The sequence below is a fragment of the Onychomys torridus genome, chromosome 5 (genome assembly GCF_903995425.1).
Source record: "Onychomys torridus chromosome 5, mOncTor1.1, whole genome shotgun sequence".
Taxonomy (NCBI): domain Eukaryota; kingdom Metazoa; phylum Chordata; class Mammalia; order Rodentia; family Cricetidae; genus Onychomys; species Onychomys torridus.
In genome coordinates this window covers 22,990,603-23,005,079 of record NC_050447.1, presented here as the reverse complement: position 1 = coordinate 23,005,079, position 14,477 = coordinate 22,990,603, and positions in this window count along the sequence as shown.

The following is a 14,477-nucleotide window of genomic DNA, read 5'->3' as shown; positions in this document are numbered from 1 at the left end:
GCTCTGCCGGTGCAGATGGATAGTCTTTCCAGCCTCTTAATCCAGCTTCACACTGGGAACTCGGAACGCTGGAGACACCCACAGAACATGGAAGCCAGATGTCCAATCTCACACCCAACATTGAATGCCCTGATGATTTTAATGTGCGGGTCATAAAGCACAGCCCTTGAGCTTGGGGCTCTGTCTTGGGTTTGTTGTTACTGTTTGTTGTTCGTTTGGAGTCAGAATTTCACTATGTAGCTATGGCTGTCCTGGAACTCTCTCCATAAGTGAGGCTGGCCTCAAACTCACTGAAATACACCTGTCTCTGACTCCCCAGTGCTGGGATTAAAGGCCTGTGCTACCATGCTCAGATGGGTGCTATATTCTTGAGTCTGATTTTCCATATCTGCTCACTTGGGAATACCATGTTTAGAACAGCTATGTCAGACATGGCCAATAATCTGCTTTATGTTCTGGGTGCCATCGCCTACAGCTTCTGCCAGGCCCTGGAGGAGATTGTGTTATAACCTGTGCATTGGCGAAAGGCAGGAGATTCAGCGGCCCTGGAAGCTATTCCTGCTTTGCTATGCTATGTAGCCTAGTGCCCCTGAAATGAGGCACTTTAGGGACTTTGAAATGCTGAGTATTCATTCCTCTTCTTCCCTAGTTTGTGAGTAAGTAAAAGAGGGAGATAGGCTAGCCTCATAACTTGACATTTCATGCCTCACCGAGACACCCAGATACGTTTATTAAAATCTAAAAGACACCCATATTTATAGCCAAAATGTCAGATGTTTTCATTGTAGTAAACAGGTCACCTACAAAGGGATTGTAGGCAGGGCGTTCCTAGAAACAATGTTGTTTTTTTTTCCCCCCCAAGTTATAATACAAACTGACAGCCTCTGCCTTCTGGAGTATGCAGACTAAGGTGTGGCAAAGGCCAACATTGGGTCAACAAATGCAGATCAACAAGGGACAGACAAGGTAACCAATCCTTTGCTATTGGGAAACACCTTGGGGGGGCCTCTTGTAGCCCCCCATGTCAAATTTGGCTTAATCATTCCCTGTCACCATGGGGGAAACTCCTCCCCAGAGCAATTAAAGGATGTAATGCCTATTGTAAAAACCATACTGTTCTGTATGATAGAACAGCTTTAGATGATAAAACAAAAATTTCAGGAGAAACCATAAAGCAAATATTTTGGCGAACTTCTATAAATGATCAAAGACCAAAACTAAAAATTGGAATAAATGCCATTGTACAGGAGAAGAAAAGCTATAGATACAATCGAAATTGATAAAGATTAGATTCAAACAAGAGAGGCCTCTTGATTAGAAGAGGTGATAGAGCCAGGCGGTGGTGGTACATGCCTTTAATCCCAGCACTTGAGAGGCAGAGCCAGGCGGATCTCTGTGAGTTTGAGGCTAGTCTGGTCTACAGAGCAAGATCCAAGACAGGCACCAAAACTACACAGAGAAACCCTGTCTCGGAAAAAAAAAAAAAAAAAAAAAAAAGAAGAGGTGATAGTTCGTTCATCTAAGAGTGTGACCATTCAATCTTAACTAACTTATAAAACTAACAAATGCTTTTCATTTGATCAGATATAACCTGCCAAAAGGGAACTACCCAAAGATAGGGTTTGGGCAGGGGTTTGTTTTTGTCTTTCTAGGAGAAATGAAGGCATCCATCTAAGGAATCTGAAGATCACTGGATAAATGAGACATCTGAAGAAAAAGGATGAATCATTTGAGAAAATGTTCCCAAAAAAAAGAGTAAATTGGCCTATAAGTATATCACACATCCAGCAGGATAAAATTTCATATATCTTCCCAAATATTTGTTTCTGCTGTTCTCTACAGACATATAAGGCTAATGGTATTTTTGTAGTCCCAGTTCAATTAAAAATTAAAGCTGGTTTTGGAGTTGGGGTGTGGCTCTCTTCTTCTCTAAACCCAAGCATGCTTGTTAAAAGGAAAATCCAAAATCTGTCTCATGTCCAAAGAGCTATCTGATATGGGACAGAAGAAAAACCAAAATTAAAGGACTATTCTATTGCTACTAATTTCATAATCCTTTGTATTTATTTTGGTCTTTAAAACTTTTCTTAAGGTATAAATATCTCAACATTTATAAGATTAATATACATATATATTTTAAACTTTTTGTCATGATATTAATGATATATAGAGTACTAACTATCTTTAGAAAAAAGGCTTCATCTAGCTTCCTGTACACAATTTCAGGTTTGAGTCTCTATCAGGTAACTAGGAATTAAGTTGTGTACTATGGATATACCTAACAAATTATGGTCCTTTAACCTCTTCGAGATCTGCTGCATATGGCATGTAAAATGTTTACATTTTCTGCAGTGAACCGTGACCATGCCTAACAGAGACCATGCCTAACAGGGCCCCACAACGATGATTCCACTGGGACTACGGTAACACCACTAAGCTGACAAACACCACTCAAAGATTGGCTTTGAACTACAGTTTCAAGGTGGCTAGCTGAGATAGTCCAGCCTCACAGACTGCTCTAGCCAGTACCTGAGATAAACCCTGCATTTTCCCATTAAACAGAGACTGTAATGGGAAATACAAATAACACACCCAGCTCCCCCAGGACTTGACCATTACCCCAATGTTTTTTCAGGGTCCCCTAAAGATGCTGTTGCCTCTAGACAACAGAAAGTAATTTTAAGAACACAATGCCCACATTCCCAAGAAGTGGGGTGGGATGGTTTCAGTGGATTATGAATATTTGTCATTGTTTAAGGGGGTTGATTACAAGTTGCTATTGGTAATGGTCAGGAAAAAAGCTGAACAAAGGTGATTAGATTCAAGGATCTTGATCTGAAAAGATAAAGTGGGGGCTCGTATAGAAATGATAGGATGAAAGGTAGATTGAAATCTACTTTTAGACCAAAAAAGCAACTACTAGTTTTAAATATTTTACAATTGGCTTGGATTTTTGTATACTGATACAAATTTGAGGATATTTTTGTTATTATTTTGTTTATTATATGTTTCTACTCTTAATATATTGTGCCTATACAGCTCATTTAACAATGTAATGTAAATTTATAGTTCTTGAAAGTTATTACTACAAACCACTTAGGATAATATAGAAATGCAGGTCAATAGTTTCACCTATTACAATCAAACTTGTAGTCATGTTAGGTATGTTTTCAAGGTCAAATAGAGATATATTTTAGATAGACAGGAGGTCTTCAAACACTTCGGAAATCTACAGAATATGGCATTTAAGATATTTTAATAACATAAGGCTTTTCACAACAGTGAGACATGTCTGCTCCTGGCAGCACCAGTCTACCTCACAAAAGGATGATGGGCAATGAAGAACCTCCATATGGAGGTTGCTTTCATTGTGGCAAAGTTAGCCACTGGGAAAGAAAGTGCCCTTTCCTCAATTGCTGACAGTATGCTGTCCAAACTAGACAAGCAGAACACGAAAGGAAGTGACAGCTGAACTTTGCCAAGACAAGGTAGGACAGTCCTTCAAAATTCCTGCTTCACAGAAAAGTCTGTCAGATATTCTAAGCCTGTAGGCTGAAGATGGATGCCCCAATATTGCAGAGGAACCTTGAGGTGACCGTCCAGGCAGCCAAATGTCTCTGTCATTTCTTAGTTTAGGAAGTTGCTTGCTCTGCACTTCCTGTTTAACCAGGTAATATTGTATCCTTTTTGGGTCTCTGATGGAGTTGAAGACTAAATAGTTATAGTTTTCCTTGTTACCAGATTCAGAAAAGAAAACTCACAAAAGATATATAAAGTCTATAAGGTTGAGAGACATAAAAAGATAGTTTTGGGTTGGTAATGCAAGTTAGGGTAGGAAGTGAATTAGGTACAACACTTTGGACTCACCATGATAGGATAGTTAATGGAGTATTTTCTCAGAATTTGTGAAATGCTAATGGACTAAACATTGTTAATATATTTATTACCTGTATATTTGCATATAGTTATTGTACTTATTGTATAACATAGTTTTACTATGTTAGCTAAAACCTTCACTTTTTATTTAGACAAAAAGGGGGAAATGTTGTGTGATATTTTGATTGTGTTCTGACAAATAAAGCTTGCTTGGAGTCAGAGGGCAGAGCTAGCCACTAGCTGACCATAGGGGTCTGGAGGACTGTAGAGAGAGGAGACAGGAAGTGGTAAGGCAGAGCTGAAAGAGAATCTCGTTCCCTTTTGGATGAGGAATGGAAGAGGTAGGAAGCGACCATGGCTGCTCCCCTGCTTCTCTGATCTTTCAGGTTTTTACCCGATATCTGACTTCTAATGTTTTATTGATAAGATTAATTAGATTAAAGCTTCAGGCTTGTATGTCTATGCACCATGTACAATGCTTGGTGCCCTTGGAGACCAGAAGAGGATGTCAGATTCCCTGGAACTGGAGTTATAGAAGGTTGTGAGCTGCCATGTGGGTGTTGGAAATTGAATCTGGGTGCTTAGCAAGAGCAACCAGTGCTCTTAACCACTGAGCCATCTCTCCAGCACCCCCTTTTGCCTTATTTTAAATGATTTGTTTGGTTTATTTATCTTTTTAGTGTTGTTTTGTTTTTGGAGACAGGATCTCATTCTTCAGCTCAGGCTGGCCTTCAATTAGGTACTCATCCTGCCTCTGCCTCCTGAATGCTTCAAACATAGGTGTGGACCACTATACCAGCCTGGAGTGTCTTGTTTTACAGAGTGACTTCCAGATTCATCCATGTTGTAGTATATGGTCAGATTTCTTTCTTTCAAAAAAGTTGAATAATGGTTTGTTGTAGGCATACTCATTGATCCACTAATGGACACTTAGAACTTTTTCTATTCATACTTGAAAATAAGCCCATCTTTTCCAGAAGACAGTTCAGGGCACAGAGTATGTAGTAGTTATATTCTCCTTTCCTTCCTTCCTTTCTCTTCTCTTTTCTTTCTTTCTTTCTTTCTTTCTTTCTTCCTTCCTTCCTTCCTTCCTTCCTTTCTTTCTTTCTTTCTTTCTTTCTCTTTCCATTCTTTCTGTCTTTCTCTCTCTTTCTTTCTTTTTCTTTTTTCCTTCTCCTTATTTGTTTTGTTTTTTTGAAACAAGGTCTCACTATGTAGCTCTGACTGTCCTGGAACTGGACATGTAGGCTGGGCTGGCCTCAAATTCACAGAGAGCCTCCTGCCACTGCCTCCTGAGTGTGGGATAAAGTCATGCACCACGACACCACTCCCGGTCTGTTCTTATATTTAATAGCCTTATTCCTTTTTTCTATCTGGTCCAAAAAAGACTGAAATAAGTGGATGAAAGCTGCCCACCACTGTTGCATTGCCATGGCCTTCTCTTAGTTACTAGACTCCTGTGGCATCGTCTCTTGGTCTGTCTTGGGGGTCTTATCTGAGATGAAGAGACATTTGCTCACATCTCTGCAGGAGAAGCCAGCCATGCAGCAGAGAAAGCAAACAGTGGCTGATTTGGGGGCTGGGATGTAGCTCAGAGGTTGAGCATGTGCTTAGCAGGCCCAGAACCCTGGGTTAGCATTACATGCAGTTAAAGTGTAAAAATAACTTATAGTGGATTCTCATTTTTAAAAGATGTAGTTTTGAAGAATAATGACAGGGAATAAAGTCCAGAGCAGATGATTAAGAAAGAATATATATATACTTAAGTTGAATGTTAAAATATATATATACAGCAAAGAACCCAGCTAGGATGATTCCAGGTACTTCTTGATATTTGTCTGAATTTCAGAAATTTTTTTGCATATGTGTATTCATGCAGGTGCATGCTTGTACTGTGAGTGTGTATGCAGGTGCATGCCTGTATTGTGAGTGTGTATGCAGGCGTGTGTGCACACATGGAGGCCAGAGGACAGCCTCAGGCATCATCCTCTGGAGCACAATTCACTTTCTGAGATAGGGTTGTTCATTGGCTGGAGCTCACCAATTAGGCTAGACCGAAAGGCCAGCAAGCCTCTGGGATCCTCCTGTCTCCATGTCCCTAGCCTACAAGCCCAGGGCACCATGCCTAGCATTTTCATTTGGGTTATGAAGATCCAACTAAAACCCTCATCTTGTAAAGCAAGTACTTTACCTGAGCTGAGCCATTCCCCTCCCTGCCCTGCATTTTAGAAAAGTTCTAATTGAAACAAAACAAAACATTACTTTTGAAAATACTTCATTAAAAATAAATATATATAATTATGGGCTGAGGAAATGGCTCAGCAGGTAAAAATGTGGCACAAGTCCAATGCCCTTAGTTTGGTCCCCAGAGCCCAAGCAAAATGCCAAATGTGGGGCTAGAGAGATGATTTCGCTGGTAAAGGCACCTGCTGCCAAACATGAGGACCTGAATTCCATCCCTGGGACCCACACGGTAAGAGAGAACTACAAGGTGACCTCTGACTTCCTCATGAATGCAACACCCAAGCACGTGCAACACACACACACACACACACACACACACACACACACACACGCCCAAAAGTGAAGCAATAAATTAAAAACAGGATTCCAAAGCCAATTCCATCATTTCACGTCTTTGCTGTAGTTTACAAACAGCACGTGAACGGAAAGCAGTTGGGGTGGAGAGAACCACCCTCCTCTGGGGACCACTCCCTTAGCAGACAGGCTTGATTGACAGCAGCTTTGACTGGGTTGTGTTCCTTGTAAAGGGTCAGACACGTGGTTTGCTGCTTGGTTCTCAAGTACACTTATAGCTGTTGCTGGGACGAGAGCAGTGGTTCCTGACTCATGTTTAATCATGGCTCAGGATGTCTGTTGCCATAGACACGGGATGAGGCTGATGTGACTGTTGCCCTTTGCTGCATGGGCTAGTTACAAGTGACCTTTTGTTGTTTTGTTTATTTCCAGACAGGGTTTCTCTGTGTAGCCCTGGCTGTCCCGGAACTCTTTGTAGCCCAGGATGGGCTTGAACTCAGGGATCCGCCTGTCTGCCTCCTGAGTACTGGGATTAAAGGCGTGCACCACCAGATCCTGCTAAAAGTGACCTTTTAAAAACAGAGGCTTCATTATCTTTCCTGCCAAAACAAGGCCCCAGGGTTCATGCCGAATGAACTCACGTTTTGACAATCATCTTTAAAACTTATTTTCTGGAACTGCCCTGCAATGTGTACTGGGCCTCTCCAAATTGTAGTTTCCAAACCCATACAAGGTTAAAAGAAACAAAAAACAAAACAAGCAAACAACAACAACAACAAAAACCTTCTTTGCACCCCACCTTCACCTCAGGAAGGAGGAGGATATCTTCTCAGCACCCCTCCTTCACTGGCCTCCTCAAAAGGGGGGCCCAGGAAGAAAGTGGCCCAGGGTCTTCTCTGTGATCCCCTCCCCTAGTATCTCTCCCTCGGTGGATAGCCCAACAGAGACAAAGGGGGGCGGTGAAGACTGAAGTGATCGTGGGCACACTACACCTTCACCTCCCTTACCACAGCAGTGACTGCGCCCCTTCACCTCCTTCACTGTAGCGGCGTCTTATTTCACTTGTCCTCTGCAGAGTGGTTTCCAGTTTTGTTTGTGAGACAGTGGCTCACGACACAGCCCAGGCTGACCTTGATCCTCCTGCCTCAACCTCCCAAGTTCTGGGATTACAGACACACAGCTGGAAAATGGACTCCGTAATGAAACTTGTTTGATTTAAAATGCAAATTCCGGGACTGGAGAGATGGCTCAGAGGTGAAACGCACTGGCTGTACTTCCAGAGGTCCTGAGTTCAATTCCCAGCACCCGTGTGGTGGCTCACAGCCATCTGTAATGTGATCTGGTGCCCTCTTCCGCTTCGCAGTGCAGGCAGAACACTGTGTACATAATAAATCTTGGAAAATAAAAATAAATTGCAAGCACCTCTGTAAGTCACATCGTCTGGTCATGTCTCCCCTTTCTGCAGTGACATTATTTATTTAAGAGTCTTCTACAGTTCTGGTGAGGTGGTCACAAGTCCAACAGTGCTTGTCTTAAAATGTCCTGACTTCCGATTGCTTTTTGGGATATAGCAATCTTGGCTGGCAGTTATTTGCTTTCAATGACTGAAAAAATACCATTCCATGCTTTCTTGGCCTGAAGGAACGCTGATGTGAGATCTGTTACTTCTGCTGTTTTTGCCTTCATGAGTTGGGGTTTTCTCCTTCACAGCTTTTCTTTTTATTCTTTTGAGATTATAACCTAATTACAACATTTCTCTCTTCCCTTTCTTCTCTCTAAATCCTTCCTTATACCCCTCCCCACTCTCCTTCAAATTCATGGCCAATTTTTTCACTAATTGTTGCATGTGTATTTGTACATGTATATACATATTCCTAAATATAATACGCTCAGTCTGTATAATGTTACTTGTATGTGTGTTTTCAAGGTTGACCATTTGGTGCTGGACAACCAATTGGTGTGCTCTTCTTGGGGGAGACTGCATCTCCTGCTCCCAGCTTTTCTCAATTACCTGTAGTTTGTGTAGAGTTGAGGCTTATGGGGTCCCCCCCCCAGTTTAACATGTTCATTGGTGTCCTTGTTCTGCTCATATTTGGGCAGTCACACTGGTGAGACTCCATGGGTGTAGCTTCTGATGTTACCAGAAGACAACAATCTCACAGCACACTCCCCCGTCCTCAGACTCCTACAGTCTTTCTGCCCCCTCTTCCACACTGTTCGCTGAGCCTTGGGTGCAGGAGTGTTTTGTACATGTGTCCACTGGGACTGGGCTCCACAGCTCTGTGTTCTGATTGGTTGTGGTATTCTGTAGTGGTCTCCATTTGTTGTAAAGAGAAATTTCCTTGATTGGGGGGGGGGTGTGAAGACTACACTTATCTGTGGATACAAGGATAAATTTTTATAGGTTTTTGTTAGGGATTATGATGGTTTAGTAAACTAATGTTGTAGGTTCTCTTCCAATAACCATTTCAGCTAGCACTGAGTAGTTAGCTAGGTTTTCAGTACTAGGGCATGCTTTCCCTCTTGCTGAGCAGGTCTTAAATCCAGTTAGAGAGCTGTTGGTTACTGCCAAGCTATACATGCCACTGCTGCAGCCTTAGGGCTATCATGCCATGCCACTTGTTAATATGATTCATAGGTGTCACATCTGGATATGACATCTGGTTGTCCTTCCTTTGGAAGCTTGCATGACATCTTCTGACAAAACATGTCAGACTCAGAAAGAAAGACACCACATGGTTTCACCGGCTCATGTGTGTGTTTATATATGAGTGTTTGTCAGTTAGAAAGCTAGAAAAGAGACCGTGAGTGGAGAGGAAGAGGTCTTAAGGAAGGTGGGGACAAGGAGGGAAATGGACAATACCCAGTAGGGGAGCAGAAGCAGGGACTAACTGGGAAAGGAATGGAGGTGGGGGAAGGGGGTGAAAGAGGAGGGGAATGAATGAGAAGAAAGGATGACACCTATGAACAAGCCATGCTGGAACTGTTACTTTGTATGCTAACCTAAAAAATTAAAAAGAATTTCAATGGCATCATCCAAGACCTTATTAAGTGAAACACACACACACACACACACACACACACACACACACACACACACGAGTGTGCTGTGATGAAGAACCAGGCCAGGAGCCAGGATGTAGCTAGACTCATGATCCAGTTACTATCTAGGATGTAGTTAGAGCGATTCATTATCTAATGTGTACAAAGCCCTGGGTTTGTCCCCAGCACTTCACAACCCAGGCATCATAGCACACACCTGTAATCTCAGCACTTGGGAAACAGAGGCAGACCAACCAAAGTCCAAGGTCAGCCTCAGGTAAGCACCAGGAGGCCAGGTGTCACAGGGTAAGACAAAAGAAAACAGAATCAGGACAGCTCTGACTTTGGAATTCTTGGGTCCTTTCTCTTCTGCTTTTCTTTTAAATATGTTTCACATTTCAATAAATCCCACTCTGGCCTCTGAAGTCAGCCGCTGCCATCACCTAGATTACTCCAGAGATTAAGTCATCGATTTGGGACTGTTCACACAGACTCTCCCCCTGCCCACCGCAATCTAAAATAGCATGTATGCAGCCCATCCTTGGTTGGGCTTTGTTTTTCTTCCAAGCACTTATTTATCATGGGCATTGGAGTGTATGTGTGTGGGGTCTTGTTTTTGCCACACTGAGTATTGAGCCTAGGGCCTGTACTTAGCAGGTAGGTGCTCTGTCACTGAGCTCTGTCATCAACCTCCTATTTACTTTGTATTTACGCAAATGCATGGAACCAAACGGGTCCTCTAGAAAAGCAGCAAGCACTCTTAACCACGGAGCCTTCTCTCTAGCACCTCCTCTTTTAACTTTTAAAACCAGTTTTCATTATTTTTCCAAGTTGTGTTATGTCTATGGGTGTTTGGGCTACATGTGTCTGTACTACATACATGCAGTTCCCACAGAGAGTACTGGATCCTCTGGAGTTGGAATTGCAGACCATTGTTAGTTGCCTGATATGAGTGCTGGAAACCAAACCCAGGTCCTCTGCAAGAGCAACACGTGCTCTTATTCACTGAGCTCTCTCCAGCCTTCAAATGTTTTTTATGTGCATTCATGTGTCTGCTTGAGTTTACATGCACCATAGGTGTACAGAGCCCTCAGAAAAGGCTTTCCAGTCCCCTGGAACTGAACCTACAGGCAGTTGTGAGCCACCGTATCGGTGCTGGGAACCAAACCCAGGTCCTCTGCAAGAGTTACAGGTGCTCTTAACCACTGAGCCAGGGGTCCAGCCCCAGCTTCCATAGTGACTGGAATTACAGCATGTCCCCAGGCACAGCATGCATATTTTAAATTTATCTTGACTATTAGAAGTTCCCAGGTGGAAACTATTTGATTTGTTCATCTGGAGCTAGGTCAACATGCTGCAGCCCCTCAATTAACATGTGTTGGAGGAAAGAAAACGTGGATGCTTGGGGGTGTCAGTGCCCAACCCAACCCCTGAAATCATTCCCAGGAGACTTCTCTGGCTCCTTTTCTGTCCTTTCCTTGTGCTCTTGGCCACATGCATGGCCCTTTCCTCAGGACTGTCCTATTTCAACATGAGAGACTCGTGCACAGTTCTGACGCTGTTCACTGTCTGCACCTAGACTTAAGTGATGAGACCTGGATCCCAATCCCAGATCTCAACCTTCCTGTGCCTCAGTTTCCTCATTAATAAAATGGCAGTAATAGTACCTATGCCTCTCAGGTTTGCTGTGAAAACTGAATGAAAAAGACATTTTTGCATATTGATTATCAGGGGCAGCTATTTTTAGATGGTGGTGATGGAATTTGATTTTTAAAGACTTGACTTTAAGAAATATACAGAATTACCAGAGAGTAGGGGACAGAGGTAGGAAACCAGAGAGTAGGGGACAGAAGGGAAGGAATGTGAGGCCATGTCGGATACTTCTGACTTGGTGATGTGTGGCAAGATGGGTGACTGAGGAGGGGAGCCATCGGGGTGATACTGGGCAGGCTAGCAGTTGCCGATGGCAGGGGACATGGTGACCCTACTGAGCTGCTTCTTGCCTGTGGATGAGGAGGGAGGTTGTAGACCATGATGCCCATGGCAGGTGCCTGGCAGCAGGGAGGAAGGTGACTGGAGGAGACGGAACACTACAGAGGCAGGGCATGGTGAGCAGGTAGGACCTGCAGAAAGTCTTGAGTGTCCTGGGGCAGAGGGAGGATGACAGGCAAGGAGGCAGAGGAAGGGGTCTGCCGTGCCTGACTGAGAGTAGCTGAATTCTAACACTCCTCACGCCTTTCCTCATTTCTTGGGACTGTTGGGTGAGGTATAGACATCCCTGATTTCCTGTCATCCCTGTTGGTCTCAGTAAGGTGAGGTAGGTGGTCCAAGAAGGCTGTCTTCAGCAAGGCAAAGCGTCTCAACAGCTAGACTGGCAGCTGCTCTGAATGTTTTCTATATGGCTTTATTCTACAAGGGACCCACAAAGGGACCTGTGGCATCCTGACATCACTCTTGCCTTCCCTAAAGTATCTTCTCTCTCTTTTCTTGGACTATTTTTATTTTCAATTGTATGTAGGCGTGTGTCTGTGTGTGGGTGTGTGCATATGAGCACAGGTACCCACGGAGGCCTGAAGTGTCAGGTCCTCTGGAGCTGGAGTTCCCAGGGTTGGGAGCTGCCTGATGTGGGGGGTGCGGGGAACTGAACCCAGGTCCTTGCAAGATCAGTATGCACTCTTAACTGCTGAGCCATCTCTCCAGCCCCTGACTCTTTTATTCATAAATGTTTATTGACTGACCAATGCTAAAGACAGCATGGACTTTCTGAATCATAAACTAATCTTTGTTACTAATTATTTATACTAGAATGTTCTTAAAATTATCTAGGCTGCTTTGGACACTACAGAGAGGCTGGCAGGATGACAGCTTGTGTCCTGTAAACGTCCCTTGCTATAAAAAAGCAACACAAGCTTATTAAAGGAAAAGTACAAAATTGAATAAAACCAAAAATAAAAGAGCCCTTTCTCCTTTCCTCCACCCCCACATCCTTCACTCGCTGCCATGGGAGGTGCGGCTATGTATAGCCCGTCAGACATTTTCTAAAGTGATCTTTTCAAAATGTGTTTAGGGGGAAAAAAAAAAAAAGCTCTACTTCCTGTCCTTAGCTTGTCTCCATAGTGATGGCCTTTTGGAGGCCCAGGCGTTGAACTGCACCCTGGTCTAAGGCTGCAGATTCCCTCTCTATGCAGCACTGTGCAAGGCTCCTCCAGGGAGTATGGTCTTTGGCCCTACTACCTTAATATGAGAAACTTAGCCACAAAGCCATCAACTTAATTTCAAAGGGAAATTTCCTTGTGGGGCGGGGGTTGGCCGGGAGGGCGGGTATCAGTTTGTGTCCTTTGTGAAGCACCAGCTGGTGGCCAGGTGCCATGTGCCTCTCCTCTAAGGGAACTCTAAACCTCCTCTGGGAACAACGAGGTCCCAAATGGAAGTGGACGACGGCTAGTCCCAGGGACCTGGACCAGCAGAGGTGCAGCTAGGTCAGAGTCTTGCTGTAGGGCAGCCCACAGCCCCAGCAGAGCATGGTGAGGCATGCTCCCCATTTTCTTCAGGCCTTTGTTTGGTAGCACTGAGAAACAGACACAAGCTGGTGTGTCTGGGAAGAGCTCCACCTAGGAAGACAGACTGACGATAGTGTCTCTCTAGGAAGACAATGCCATCACATAGGAACATGGAGGTCCCACCAAGACCTGTGGGATCATATGTGCTGCGGGATTATTTGTTAGGTTTTTTTTTGTTTGTTTGTTTTTTGTTTTGTTTTTTTTTTTGATTAGCAACAATTCAGATGTCCATGGACAAGTGTTTTTGCTTGAGTGTGAAACACTCTGCAGAAGCTCATGCATTTGAACCCTTAGATCTCTGTTGGTGGTGCTGTCAGGGAAGGTTGTGGACCCTTTAGCAGGCTGAGCCTCTCTGAAGGAAGTGGATGGCTGGGGAAGGAAGTTCTGGGGGATAACCTGGGCCTGCTTCCATCCCAAGCCCTGCTTCCTCACTGCCTGTGTGACAGAGCATGTGCCACATGCTCCCGCTGCCCAGCCGTGAGCCATTCCTACCTCACACTGTGATGTACTGTACCCTCTTGACCCACAAACCAGACTCCTTCCGCCCTCTAGAAGTGTTTTTCGGGTCCTTTATCACAGCGCTGAGAAGTAACCAATGCGGCAAGAGGATGAGCAGAGGCTCTCTTACAGGGTGGGCCACGTGGTAGCACTGGAAAGGAGCAGGTGGAACTTAAACCACGGTCGACAGAAGAACAGAATGATACGTGTGGTGAGGGACCACACAAGGACATACAAAGTGTTAGATCCACGGAACTGGTAGCAAAATCGCCAGAATTCTATTACTGATGACTTCAGAGCAATAAGAAGGGGAAGGACTTCCTCATTGGGCCATATTGGGAACGTCACCTTCATCTGTGAACTCTTTTTTCTTCCTTCTTCCCTTCCTTATCTCCTTCCTTTCTTTAGCTCAGAGCCATCCCTTTTTCCTCTTCTGTTTTGTTTTTCACTCAGCTTGAAGGTGACAAAATTGCATATGTATGTCTCTACACACACACACACACACACACACACACACACACACACTGGGTGAATATATAGTGGACAAGTTGTTTCTTTTTTAATCTGTGTCTTAAGTTACTCTTCTGTTGCTGTGAAGAGACACTATGACCAATGAAACTTACAAAATATAGTGTTTAATTGGCAGCTTGCTTACTGTTTCAGAGGGTGAGTCCATTATTGTCATGGCAGGAAGTATGGCAATAGGCAGGCAGGCACAGTGCTGGAGCAGTAGCTGAGAGCTCACACCTGGTACCTGATCCACAAGTTGCAGGGAGAGAATGAGGGGGGTGTGGGGGCTTTTGAAACCTCAAAGCTCACCTGCAGTGACACACCTCCTCCAACAAGGCCACACCTTCTAATCCTTCCCAAACAGTTCCACTAACTGGGGGCCAAGCACTGAAACAGATGAGCTTATGTGGGCCATTCTTATTCAAACCACCACCGTGTGTGTGTGTGTGTGTG